The sequence below is a fragment of the Bradysia coprophila genome, unplaced genomic scaffold, assembly GCF_014529535.1.
Source record: "Bradysia coprophila strain Holo2 unplaced genomic scaffold, BU_Bcop_v1 contig_358, whole genome shotgun sequence".
Lineage (NCBI taxonomy): Eukaryota > Metazoa > Arthropoda > Insecta > Diptera > Sciaridae > Bradysia > Bradysia coprophila.
The window spans coordinates 5,844,765-5,858,892 of record NW_023503616.1 but is presented as its reverse complement, the minus strand read 5'-3'; the positions used below and the strand labels follow the sequence as shown (position 1 = coordinate 5,858,892).

General features: G+C 30.5%; 1 protein-coding gene across 5 annotated transcripts in view; it reads left to right on the top strand.

The window, feature by feature from the left end:
• Positions 1 to 14,128, top strand: part of LOC119081399 (flocculation protein FLO11) — an 83,927-nt gene that overhangs the window by 46,501 nt on the left and 23,298 nt on the right. The window lies entirely within an intron of this gene.

Genomic DNA, 14,128 nt, shown 5'->3' with positions numbered 1-14,128 from the left:
CTAATTTTGTGTACCCTTCCTAATAAGTCCCCTTTCAAAGACCGATTCCTGTGGCATATTGTGCAATTCATACTGTGCCATTTTTTTCAATTTGAATTGATATTTTCATCACATCATTTGTATAAACGATCAATGATCATCCATATAAATACTTCACTGGCAATACGTACATCTTATATAACGTGAGGTATTATTGTTAAAAGTAAAAATAATATTGAAATGCGAACTGCTTTTCTGTGGAATTTTCCATACCGTACAGTCGAGGTTTGTGGTTGGTTCGTCAAAAAATATTAAGTTAGAAGTTTATTATTTAATGCAAAACTCAGAAAAGAAATCGTCGTTCTTCCACCACTTGGAATAACATTCTTTTTTTTACTTTGTTGTACCCGAAAATGTTATTGCTGTTTTATTGTTCGGATACAAAAATAGTCAGATCTGCTGGTTTTAATTTTATTTTTATGAAACGTGAGCCTCGTTCTATGAATTTTATGGTTACGTAAAACAATCATTTCCTGTGAATACTTTGACCGATGAGAACCGATTCAGGTATATATGGAGTTTTGTCGTAACACAGTCGTAACACAGGTTGTTATATACAGTGTGCACAATTGTAGGAAAAATTTTGACGATTGTTTTGCGTCGTAAAATTGTTTTATTAATAGGATTTTATTAAAACATTGTTTTCCTCTTATCCTTTTATGTTTCGTTTTAAAAATAAATTAATGAATAAAGGGATCCCCTACAAATGAAATCGTGTATTCCATTTGCAGATGTTTAGTTCTTCGCACCAAATCATATTACGTCAATTAAAAAAAAATTGTAATTGAGACATTGAAACTTTAAAATTTCTTGAACCCCGCCATTTTCGCTTATCTTTTCTTTGTACAGTTAACTGTTCACTCGAAACTGTAGCCTTCGGCATAGGAATTAAAGATAAGAAGATCGTTAGATGATAATAAAATCACATGGTTTCGTTCCATGGATGGATTGTATTCAATTCTTTCGTAAAACATTTTTTCCCAAGCATTTTTTTTGGCCGGCTAATTGCGTCGAGTCAATTAATTAACATTCATTTAAAATAATTCTTTTCTCGCATTATCATCGTCGTCGTCGTAGTCATATAAAATTTAACTTGAAAGCAATTAAGTTATTAAGCTCGCAAATAATAAGAATATTAAAAAATAATCAAAATGATAAAAAAAACTGTTTTCTTTAAGGCAAACACAAATTTATTATTTATACTCCATGGTGTGTGTATACTTTCGTGCTACTACAAGACTTTTGTTAATTAATTATTCAAAATTGTATTATAACCATTTATAGATGTTTGTTGAACGGTTCCACACAGCACACACATATATTCAGTGTATATGCTTCATAAAATATATATGTCTAATGGAATATAATTTACGAACTAAACATAAAACACAAACAACAAAGTTTATATTTTCACATTCGTGTGGTAATAAATTTTATTGAATATTCTTTTCAAATTAAAGTATTATGACTATGGTGCTTAATGACGGTAAAACGACAGCTGATGGTTTAATATTATTTTACACAGAGAAGAGAGAAAAAAAAAACTTTTTTCATTTTTATTTGAAAGTTTTGTATTATTGTACAGTGCACAGCGTTCTTGTCGTCGTATTATATGCATGGTTATATCTATACCTATGAGAGATGTTGGTTGGTATTATTCCATGTTTCATCTACCTACGAGTGAACGATGTTGATATATATATATTCCTGAGTCATTTTTTCTTGCTGCACAGCATACCTCTATGCTACATGTATATCCGACATAACGTATAGAAAAACTCTAAAAAAAAATTGTTGAATTACAAAATAAAATGAATTTGTTTTGAGGATAATGAACTATGTGTAATGTTGCTTCCAAAGAACAATGAAATTAAATAGCAAGGTGTTTGTAAAATTGTTATATTTCTTTTTTTATTTTTATTCAAAACAAATTGGTTTATAGAGTATATTAGCTACATGGAATGAAGAAAAAAAAACATTTTTATTTAAATATCCGTTAAAATGGATTTCTCATGGGTTCATGGCCCCAATCATGAACATTTTACTACTTGTTTAATGGAATTATATTTTGATCATTTGAACTTTGTTATTTTCTTTCTTTTTATTTTATTGTTGCGACCACATTATTTTCGTGCCATTTATTCGAGTCGGTGTGAAATTCCGTTGCAAAGAAGACAGAAGAAAGACGTTACGTTTTGCATTATTACTTTCAGTAGGATTTATGACCGACATTTTGTCAGACTCATAACGAAGCGTACGTTGGTATACATCAAATGCAGTAATTGATGACCGACTCATTAAAAATGTAAAAGAAAAAAAAATATTTAAAAATTGGTACGATAATGACACATTGTCGGCTTAATGCCTTCAATTAACAAGCATATTTCAAGAAGCCCAAATTAAGTGACGGTAATAAACACCTCATGTGGAATATACTGTAGGCATAAACTCTGTAGTTCACTAAAACCTAAACACATTTGTACGTTATGCTCATAAATTTTATTTACTTTAGCTAAGGGTGCAGCGAGCTGTGAGCTGTGAAAATGTGTAGTAGGTATATGGCACAACATCATTACATGTTAAAGACTATTTACGAAAATATGAACTACACCACTTTGACTGTACATAATCTTTTAACATGCATCGTATGAAGTAGGAAAAAATTAGTAAGACAAAGTTGGTTCGGCAAACGATTACCGTAATCGTTGAATTTAAAGTAATGAACAATGTTTTTTTTTTCGAGGTTACAGCACCGCTATTCAGTACGTCAAATCATTCATTGTTGAATACCAAATTATATTTTAAAATGAAAAATATTTAAAACATCGAAAAATGTATCTGATAAATACCATCGGCATTACACTGAAATTAGTTTCATTTAATGTGAAATTACATTTTGTTAAATCACACATTTAAAATCTTTAACAAGAAAGAAAAAGATTGGATATCATCATCATCATTTTTACGAGATATTCATAAGATAAAAGCATTATAAAATTACGAAAATATCAGCAACAGAATGAAGCGACGATGTAAACAGTTTCGAGTTCTTCCTTGTCAGTTTATTTAAAATTACTTTTTGCCTTGCTTTGCTCTTTCTTTCTTTTTTATTACATCGTCTTAAGTTACAGTATTTTTAATGAAGACAAATTTCGCTTTATAAACGAGATCGATGAGTAATTAAATTATAATTTTTCGGCAAAAGAATTTTACTTTTCAACTTTTTGCTGTCAACATAATGGGAATGAAGTATTTTTCCGTACGGGAGATTTTTCAAATTAAACGGAATTTGATATCAAACGTACGGATGGTTTAATTGGAATTTTGTTGTTGAACGTGTTACAAATCAAAAATGAATTATAATCTGTCTTCGAATGCCAATCACATTTCGATTAAAATGTGTTAAGGCATTCTTCTACGTTTTGAAGGCATTCATTAAAATGTGAAACTGTCGTAGGTCTCTTTGCGTCTTACTGGGAGAACATAATTTATTGTCTGCGTTTGCTGTTCAGCGACTAAAGAATCGACAGTAGTAGTTCTCTTTAGGTCTGAGAGAACATAATTTATTGTCTGCGTTTGCTGTTAAGCGACTAAGATTCAGCAAAGTCCCGCAAAATATCAATACGAAAAAGTGACAATCCCATACTCATTATTACATTATTCAGTGACCGACTCTTTCAACCACTTCTTATTTAGATCATCACTTAAACATTCGGTAGGTTATCCTAATAACTCTATTAACCCACACCTTGACACACAGACCCACCTCTAAAATTCACAAAATATTTAATGATAAAAATCCATTTAATTATTACACATTCTAATTATACCAACAAACATAACGTTTGTATTATACTTCAGTCATTAATTTTGGATTGTCACATTAAAAATGTTAATTTAATCAACAAATTAACCAACCGCACAGTTGTATAGTGGTTTTTTATTGTAGATTTTTCTTGTTGTCTCATTGCCATTTAATATCCTGAAACGCGAAATGCCACATATATAGCGGAAAAGACAATACACCATATTAATAAATAATATGATTATTGTCACCATAAAGACTTCAAGCAATAACAACATGGCTCAGCATGAGATTTTGTTTTTGTTGGAATTAAGATGGAGAAAGAGTGAAGAAGCAAATGGAATTGTACAATATTAAATACGTCGTAGACTGTCATTCGTTGCATTAGATGTCGATAGAGACATTCAACGAACAGGTTTTTATGCTAGCAGTTTTAAAACTGCAGTTTTACATGGAAATTAGCGACAACCTTAAAGGCCAACTGAAACTAAAAATAATGTAGACCATCAAACAGCTTGAAAGACATTTCGCTGGTGTTGTTTTATTTTTACACGCACCAATGTAGACCGCAGCAACGATATGACGCTCTATTTTTCATGTCGTGGAACTACATTTATATAACTCAGCCATAAATTTTTATTATTCATTAGGTTCTGCCTTTATTATGAGCTCATTACTGTTTACGGAACGGTTATTACCATCATTTTACTGGCAATATTCGTTATACGTGTGTATAGGTCAGTTCCCGACCCTTTCGCTTCTAATTTATCTCAATTTTTTATTGCAAGACCAGATAGTAAAATGTATAAATGAAATCCAAATGTAAAAATGCTGTAGTTTCGACAGCCTTTATCAACTTCTTTAAGGTCATTGAGAATGTTGAGAATACATTTGATAACACTTACACTTATATCTTCGCAAACACTGATTTTTCAATGCAAAGTGGCTCTCTAACTAGGTTACAAAACGTGTACGTTGTGTAAAGAAGATAATAGAAAAATAATGTTTTATCGTTGTATCCGATCATCATTTAAACTTAACAAAACACATCGTCCATTTTATCGCACAATAATCATATTTACATGCATAAAATTTACGCAAGAATCACTTGAATTATACTATACCTCATTAACATTAATTTATTCATTCGCTTCAAAGACGAAACAAATCGTCGAATAGTTATACTGTACCCTAAACTAAACTATGTGTATTGTACGCAGTAAAATAGACTATTTTACAATTCACCCCTGCTATAGGAGTAGCAAGATTTAAAAGATTGTTGTTTCAACGATCCCGATAAAAACATTGAACGGTTACCCCAAAACTGTCACAAACAACACAAAATATTTATGGGTAAAGGGTTCGGTTTAAATAGAAAAAAAAACTGTTATGTCCATATAACTAACTAACCCTGTCATGCAACCCTTGAAAGAGATAAGTGAGTTTTAATCGTTAAAAAATCATGTATATTAGACTGGAGTGAAAATGTCACTGAAATGTTACGGAGAAAAAATTATTATTTTTTGATTGAAGGGTAAACCCTTTTTGGCGTGTCTACGTACTAAGTAAAATATGTTTTTTTTTCTTTTCCTTTAAAAGGAATATAAATTCGACTAAACCCAATAAAATCTAATAAAAAAAAGAAAAATCCAATATATATTATGAGGGGTGGTAGAACACATATAAAAGTACCCTTGCACACGATGTACACACGTACGTTCACGTTCACAGTCATATCTATAGAGAATATAATCCGTCTATATTATATACGTTACAAAAGAAATCCAAATGCCACCCTCTTTGTTTATTCAAAGCGTCATGCGTCCTCATCACTCTCATACCATATAAACTTTCTGCAGACACTTGGGAGCATGAGACGTTAAGGGGTTCTTCAAAGTATTATGAAAACGGGAGAATTAGGTACGTATTGTGAACGTGTGTTGCGGTTTACAATCAAAATGGATTTATTTCAAAACTAATTTTTATGCTGAATCTGATGGGTTATTGATATAAATATTTAATTTAAACAGAGTCATGTTATGGTCAAACATTAAAATTCCGTTTATCAATCTTAATCGATCCGAATTTCATTAACCGAAATATTGATAATGAATTTTGCGCAAAGTACTTGTGCAAAATGAATTATCACCCTGTATAGTAGGTTTACTTAGCTCTAGCTGTATAGGTTGAGGCGATATGATATAAAATTCGTACAACGAAAAATACCCAACATTGATCTCCGACCTCTACGTTTTTTCATATTCTCTTAACCCCGTTCCGCTTCAATAAATCTTTTTCTAAAGTCTAGTACATTCCAAAGAGAAGCTTGTTATTAATTACAAAAAACAAGTGTATGAGTATCGATTACACCAGTGAATACCTTCCTAATTGGATACAACACTAAGGCTTACGCTTGCATACAAAGTACTCGTTTCAATAAAGATTTAAATTAAAATTGTCGTGATAACAAATGGTGTTTTTTTTCCTAAGTAGAGAGTTTACTCTGTTATTACGGATCCATAAACATTCAACCGTGAGGGGTTGAATCAGCTCTCTCTCTCTTTATTTTATGGTTCATGTTCCATTGAATTTCGCTGTGCTACCCTTATTTTTCGTGAAGCTATCTGTGACTATATTGTAACGAACGTATACATATAATGTATAGGACATAAACGAATGGTCGCATACAATTTCCAACAAAACTGTGTTCGTACATTGTTTGTGGAAAATTTTTATATTCCATGGCATCGCACGAAATAATTAGGGGTGTCATTAAAATAAATTGTGAGTTTATTTATGCTCTGTGCATAAAATGAATGGAAAAATACTTAATCTAAAAGGTTTTGATTTTTAAATGTTGTTTTATGTTTCAAGTATTATTTGATTAAATTGAATCATGGACGGTCGGAGCGATTGTAGTTTCGTTGTTCATTATTTTATGACATGTGTTTATTCATAAAATGTATAGGTTAACGAATCAGTGAAATTACCAGTGAATTATACCCCGAAATAAAAGAACTTTCAACAGCAACTTTATAATCAGACTTCACAGAACCGCAGAAATTTATTTGTCCCCGAATATTGATTATTCATAATTAAAACGAAAATCGATTTTGCAAAATAAATTCCGAGAAAATTATTAACATCTGTAGAACAAAGTATACAAACCATTAATGCTAATCCATTTATATTATGTGTTCCAAAGAAAGATTATACAAGGACTACCTACTGCGTGAATAGGAACTTAAACAAAAAGTTGGATATATCTACGAGTAAAAAAAAACACGTCTGTGAATACTGTGCTAAGAATGAAAAAAGTCATTTCCACAGCACGAATATGGAACGTTTTTTTTATACTTATACACTGTGGCCTCACAGCATTTTTATACAGATAAGAAAATATCGTGAAAACTGCTATGACTATATAACTACTGAAAGAGAGGAAAAAAAATAAAATAAATGAAATTGAATCATGAAAATAAAGTAATTTCCGTGATGAGAAAAAATGTATGTATAGACAGACATATAAAACCAACGTATAGTATTTCTGGACGGTGTGTCTCTAATAAGCAATGAAACTGTAATGGATCTGAAATTAATTTTATTCACGTAATTGTACACTGACGTTATATTTTGATTTTTATGTTAGGCATAATATAATTTTAAGAGTGGAAATTGATTTAACTAGCAAAATGTAGGAGATGAAATTATAGGAAATAAAAAAAGATAAATTTAGATATTCGTTTCCGATACAAATTTAACATCGCAGGAACGGTTGTTGCTTCAGATGATTTTATAAAAGATAGATGCAAAAATAGATATAAAGTAATTTGGTTCGAAAAAATTAGCCAACAATTTTTCATCGAGTTAATTTTTTGTTTTAAATATTTCACATTACACGTCCCATTTACATTCCATAATTTAATTATGGCAACCATTATAGTAAATTGGTATTTACGAAGATTTGTTGTAATTTTCAAAAACAAATAACGCGCAACATTGTGATTCAATCGCACACAACGAAAATTAATCAAATTCCTATGTCCATAATTATTCAGATACGAATATAAATAAATTTATTTTATTTATGGTATGGTGCATAGCTGATGATCTCAAAATAAAAAAAAACACAAAAATTACCATCACAAAAAAAGCATTTATTTTTCGAATATACCATGAACCACTAAATCTCATCATATAGTTCGTGATACAACGCAAAAAAAAGTATTGAGGTTCTTTTTGTGTATGATTAATTAATTTAAACAAAAATTTAAAAGTCAAACCTATCAAAACAAAAATGCTGAAAATAAATTCATTTAACTAACAGGCTACATTGAATTGAATAAGTTTTTATTAGATATAATTATACTCAGACCAGAAAAACCATTAAATCGTGAATTGTGAAGAGATATATATGAAAGAATTATCCGTAGCATAGGAAAGAAGTGAAAAAAAAAACTATTTCAAACAAGATAATGTCTATTAATGATTTACCGTGACACAAATCTGTAATAAATTACTAGAGTACAGCATTCTTTCGAAATTCTTTTAATTCTCTTCACTGTTAGTAATTGAATTGAAAATGAAAATTGAAATAAACATTTTTTTTGTGTGCGGTATTTTCCATAATTGCGTTTACGTATACATGCAACTCTGATAAGGCAGCAACGTTGCAACCAATGGAAATATTCATCATTTACTAGGGCTGGTCTGTACATACTATACTATGTATTCGAAAGTTTTTGTTGGCAAATATATGTGCTGATATTTTAACATTCTCTGTACGGGATACTTTCCTTTGAAGTCAACAACCACGATATACGTTTAATAAAAGATGAAAAGGGGAAGTATTGACTTTGTTGGCTGCAGTAAAAGTTTGTATGCAGGAGTTTAGTAATGAAATGAGTCGGTAAAAAACGATTCATTGACCTCCGGATATTGCAATTGAAACACTTTGTTTCCTACGCAAATGTTGACTGTATAAAACTTCATTTCATTATGATGATCAGTGTTTTTATGAGTCAATTGAAACAATCTTCTCATTTTTTTTTGTTTAATTAAATCAGATTGTACAAGTTACGTAATTCTTATACTTCAGGTTACCATTCCGATAAATGATTGTTATCTTACAAATTTCTCTATTTCTCTAAAAGAAAATGACGGAATGGTTAAACTTGAACAACCGACAAAATAACATTTTTTTATGGGCAATAAGACGTGTTAAAAATATTTATGTCATTCAAGCTGTAAAAAATTGTATATTTCTCATCTTCAAAGTCATAAATATTTTTTTCCTCATTTTTTTTTTTCAATTTACAATTTTATGTCTCAATGGGATTGTCGGTATTACACCGGTGTGTACACGTTATTTCTATCCTCACATTTTATCTGTATTCACAATCTAATCCAATATACAATATACCATACATGTATGGTTGATATCAATAGACTCGATTTTATATATAATATTATATGCGTACTATGTGTATACGTGTATAATACGCTCATCATACATATTCACATGAATTCAAACATAACTCGTAAGATAGAAAATTCTTTAGAAATTTTATAGCTATCTCTCTAGTTCATATGTTCACATGTTAGATATAAAGCATGACATATGTGCGAGTTGTTATTCGCTTAAAATGTATTTCTTCTTTTATTTCTTTGTACCTAAATTATAGACGATGAATGACATAATTGTTTTTATAGTTGAATGTTAATTTGACTTTTAACGCAACGTTGTAATCGTTTATGTGACCCGCATATTGAGTGATGATTATGAATGAAGTTTAAATATTTTTTTATTTTTTCATTTTTTTTTATTTTATAAACTTGTTAGAGTGTGAAGACTGTGCTAAATAATTTGTTATTGAAATTTATTAGTGCACGCTTTCTTCGTGTGTACCATTCAATGGTCTTCAATTGTGATGAAGGACGAGGGTTAAGCAATAAAATGAAACAAAAAGACGTTTGTTTATTTTCACATAATTGCTTTTGGACTCGGACTTGGTTTTTTCTCACAAATTCTCTTTCGTTAAATGACACAAATCGTTCAAACCATTATACAGAAATATCACAGCGATGGTTCATTGTATCGGGTTGTTGGAAACGTTTTTAGACTTATTTTGACATTTCAAATTTTTACGACAACTAAAAGTCTTATCGGTTACGTAGTGTGTTCAGTTGAAAGGATGAAATGTTTTCGGGGTCATAAATTCAAATACAATAAAGACGAATACCATCAATCGGAACAGTTGAGTCTATATTTATCGGCTAACTAATATTATTTCTGGGCATATAATATTAAAGATAAAATCATTTTATGTCTTCGTTACACATTTCTACCCAAATATTTAATATTACTCGTCTTTATTTTTAAGTTTGACGTACATTTTTGAATTCCTACATTTTGATTTGGCTAGTTACGTAAAAGGAGTTGACCATTCAATATGAAATCTATTACTTCTTTTGCTTTAACGTATGTTTTACTGTTGAGACCACATTGGTGTTTATTGTTTATTTTTTTGTCATTACAGATGACTATGCGTTTAGTAAAGTTTTTTTTTAACATTAAAACCCTCACAAGGCTAATTCCTAAAAAAAAAACTTTAAAATGTCATACTTATGACCGTATCTGAGCCCGGAGCATCGAGACTCCTCAAGGTAAATAAACAAATGTATAAACATTATTCCATTTTCTGAGAGTACCCATATTTCCGAAGTACAAGACTATCGTTCAGAATGTATATTGATAAACATTTTTGGTGTATAACGAAAGTCTGAACTTTGTTTTTGAATATTTAATGTTTGCAAAATACTTCTGCCTTCATCCAGCAATAAATAATACACGGATAATGGATATTTACTTTGGCAAAATAAGTTCACGATATACACTGTGGATAGGAAAAGTTGATAACTTTTAGTTATATGGGACTTAAGAGCATATAAAATATGAAAGCGTATTATTTAGCTGTACATGTATTAAATGGGCCTAAACTTTGTTCTTACTTTTATAAACGATAAGCGATGTGCCTTCGCATCTACCATTTCTACCGTGCAATATCTTTCTCGAGTCTCACTTATTCGGAGCGCATGAATGTCATAATTAAAGAGAATGGAAGCACATTTCCTCATTTACCAGTTTTACTGAAGGTTGCATTATTTTCCTCTGTCATTATATGTTGTACAAAATCAATAAATTGTTTATTTTCATCATTTTAATTTTTAAATTCAACACGAAAGTAAATCAACAGATTGATTTCACGTCAAGACAACCTATCGATTACTTTCATTTCATCATTCAATAATACCATTTGACCTTTACACCTACGTCAGCATACTCTACCTCCGGCTATTAAATAAATAACATGGGTTCAGTCAAGTGTGCACAAGAAACCAATTAACACATGTACTTTCTACCAGTTTCTTTACAGTGTTTTGCTTAGAAAAATGCTTTTATGTTTTGCCTTTTTTTTGCAAGAAAAAAATCTTTACACAAAAATAGTTCCGAACAGCACACCATGTCTCGTGTCTGTTCACAGTATTTTTAAAAGTTTTTTTTTCCTTCTTCATTTTAATTTCATTTTAACTTAATTTTACAAACTACATCCATCTCGTGCTTGTTTATTTAACTAAATAGACTTTTTTCATATCCTAAAAGCGTACATCAAATTAAATTGTTGTGTATTTATGAGCAAAACACCATGTCTCTCGACATCAACTATTTTATAATGTAGCTAATTTCCATGCCAAAACAAAAATTATTATTCAAATGATTGCCTTTCAGCACGAATAAATTAGTGTTGTCCATGTTTTGATGTTTTCTGTCTTTTAATCGTACATATATCCGCACCGTGGTCGTGGTGGATATAAAATATATCCATGGAATTAATTATTCATTACCTTCTCTGGGTGTTGGCATTCAAAATAGTGTTCACCAAGGAAAGAAGAGAAGAAAAAAACAAGATTGGATGTAACACGTGAACACTTTGTTGAAATCATTTTGAAAAATTGGCTGCTACATAATAATAAATTTACAAGGAAAAGTGGATGAAGTGAAACTGTTGACCGGGATTCGATGTAGCATGCTAACGTAAGAAAAACTAATAAAGAGAATTTCACGTATCACACTCATGCTCATAGCAATAGATTTTTTCTTATATTATGTGACATGGGATAATCCTAATATATATGTCGTTCACTTTGTTTATGCGGTTCGAATGTGAATAGTAAGAATCTAGAGATAAAGGAGAATGTTTTACCATCATAATGAGATTTAACCTAATAACTTGTGTTAACATTTAGCACAGAAAGTTTCAGTCTTAAGTCATGAAATGCGATTATTATAATGTATGACCTTATAACCAGATCTAAGCTCGCCTATTTGGCATATTTACCTTGAAATTAGAGGAAAATAGAGTTGTATTTTGATTTTTTGCAAAAGACCTTCTCTTCCATTTATTGATTACTTTAGAATTGGTGTAACTCATGTATTTGCCACAAAAAATAAATTATTCTGTCAAATATTAAAAATAATTCTTTGGCACAAAGAGTCCACATGTCCAATCAATCATTGCCAGTATCGTTGTTAAGCAAAACAATTGCCAACATTCCATTTCATTAAAATAATTGATGATGCATCTCAAGCATCTCGGCATTCATACGAGACGCAGCGTTTAATATTATACTTACTTCCACGAAATTGAGTTTTACAGATGAAGACACGACGGTTTTTTTTCAGTGCATTATACACATTTATAAAACAGAAAATAAAAGGCAAACGAAAAACAATTTTCAAAAACATAAAAACCATTTTATTTAGTGTAGTTGTCGCGTATTTCAAGCGTTAAACGACCGTAAAATTGATTGTAGAACACACAGGGAAAATATGTGCCGTTGTGTCGGCGCGCATTTATAATAAAACGTTACAATAAAAAATATTCACAAAAAATTACTGAAATGAATACGAAATGAATGGAAAGAAGATATTAAAATGTGACCGTTGTTGCCACATTAAAGTCGCTCTAACAAAACCATATCGTTTGCGCAGCAACTAAACAATGAAATTGAAAAATATGTTAAATGAATGAACACTAAAGCGAAAAAAAAAGTTCTTTATTACCCCATCAAAAGTCGTTTGGCTTTCACTGATTTTTCAATATCTTATCTAAACTGGAATTACTCAAGCATATGGCCCTAGCAATACAATGCAAACTTTATTCAAATCTTAAATCAAATTAATAATTTATGTCAACATCTTTGAATGGAAGCGTAGTAGCTTCTGTAAATAACACTTAATCTACGCTTTTCTATCTCTCAATAAATATACAAATGATCAAGCGAAATAGCCGTATCCATTACTCGACTACACTATCGGGTTCACAGAGAACACAAAAAGACCAACTTCAATGCAATATAACATTTATTTTAATTTTGTTGTTGGGGTTTCTTTGTTGTATATTTTTTTCGTCTTTGCATGAAAGGTTGTTTGTGAGGTTCGTATATGGTATACTCGTATACGGAGGCGTTTTAATGATATCTAAATAATAGCTAATTAAGCACATTAAGTGAGTGTTTAACATGAAAATCCAGTCATAAAATAACAATGTGTAGAATTAATAGATCCATTTCCATTTATATTTACATTACATTGGCTTAATATATAAATACACTCAGTCTATGCACAATCGTTAGAATTCTTGCTTTAGAGCTGGCTCTTCTCAATATGTTCAATTAGTTATTATTTGATAAATCAAATGCTGCATACAATGGCTTTCCAGCATTGTTGAGAAATATTAGCAAATCAACCATAACTGTTATTATATCCACATTCCAAATCCACAAGCAAATCATCATAAACATTATTGCTAAATCCAATAAATTTGTTTTCGATTATCATGTTTTCAATTCACATCGGAAATGTTAGCGCATAACCAGACGATATAAAACATTCATTTAATCTAAATCCAGAGAAACACATCTGCGCATTTGTTTAACTATCCGTCTCGTTCCCGTGCTCTTTCCGCTGCTATCTCTCTTTCAAAAAACCAAAGTCCCTATACTCTTGGTAATATATTGTGGCTTTTGAAATTGTCGGCATTTATTTCATGATGGGGTTTCGATGGTTGAGCTGAGATTCTTGTATAATGTTCCGAATATTGCTGTTGTTCATTTATATAATCGTACCGTATATTTAGCACCACATTTTAAAGTGATGTCGGGTTGAGTTTATTATATAGCTTCGCATTTTTCGGATAATGAAATTCGTTTTCTTGTATCACT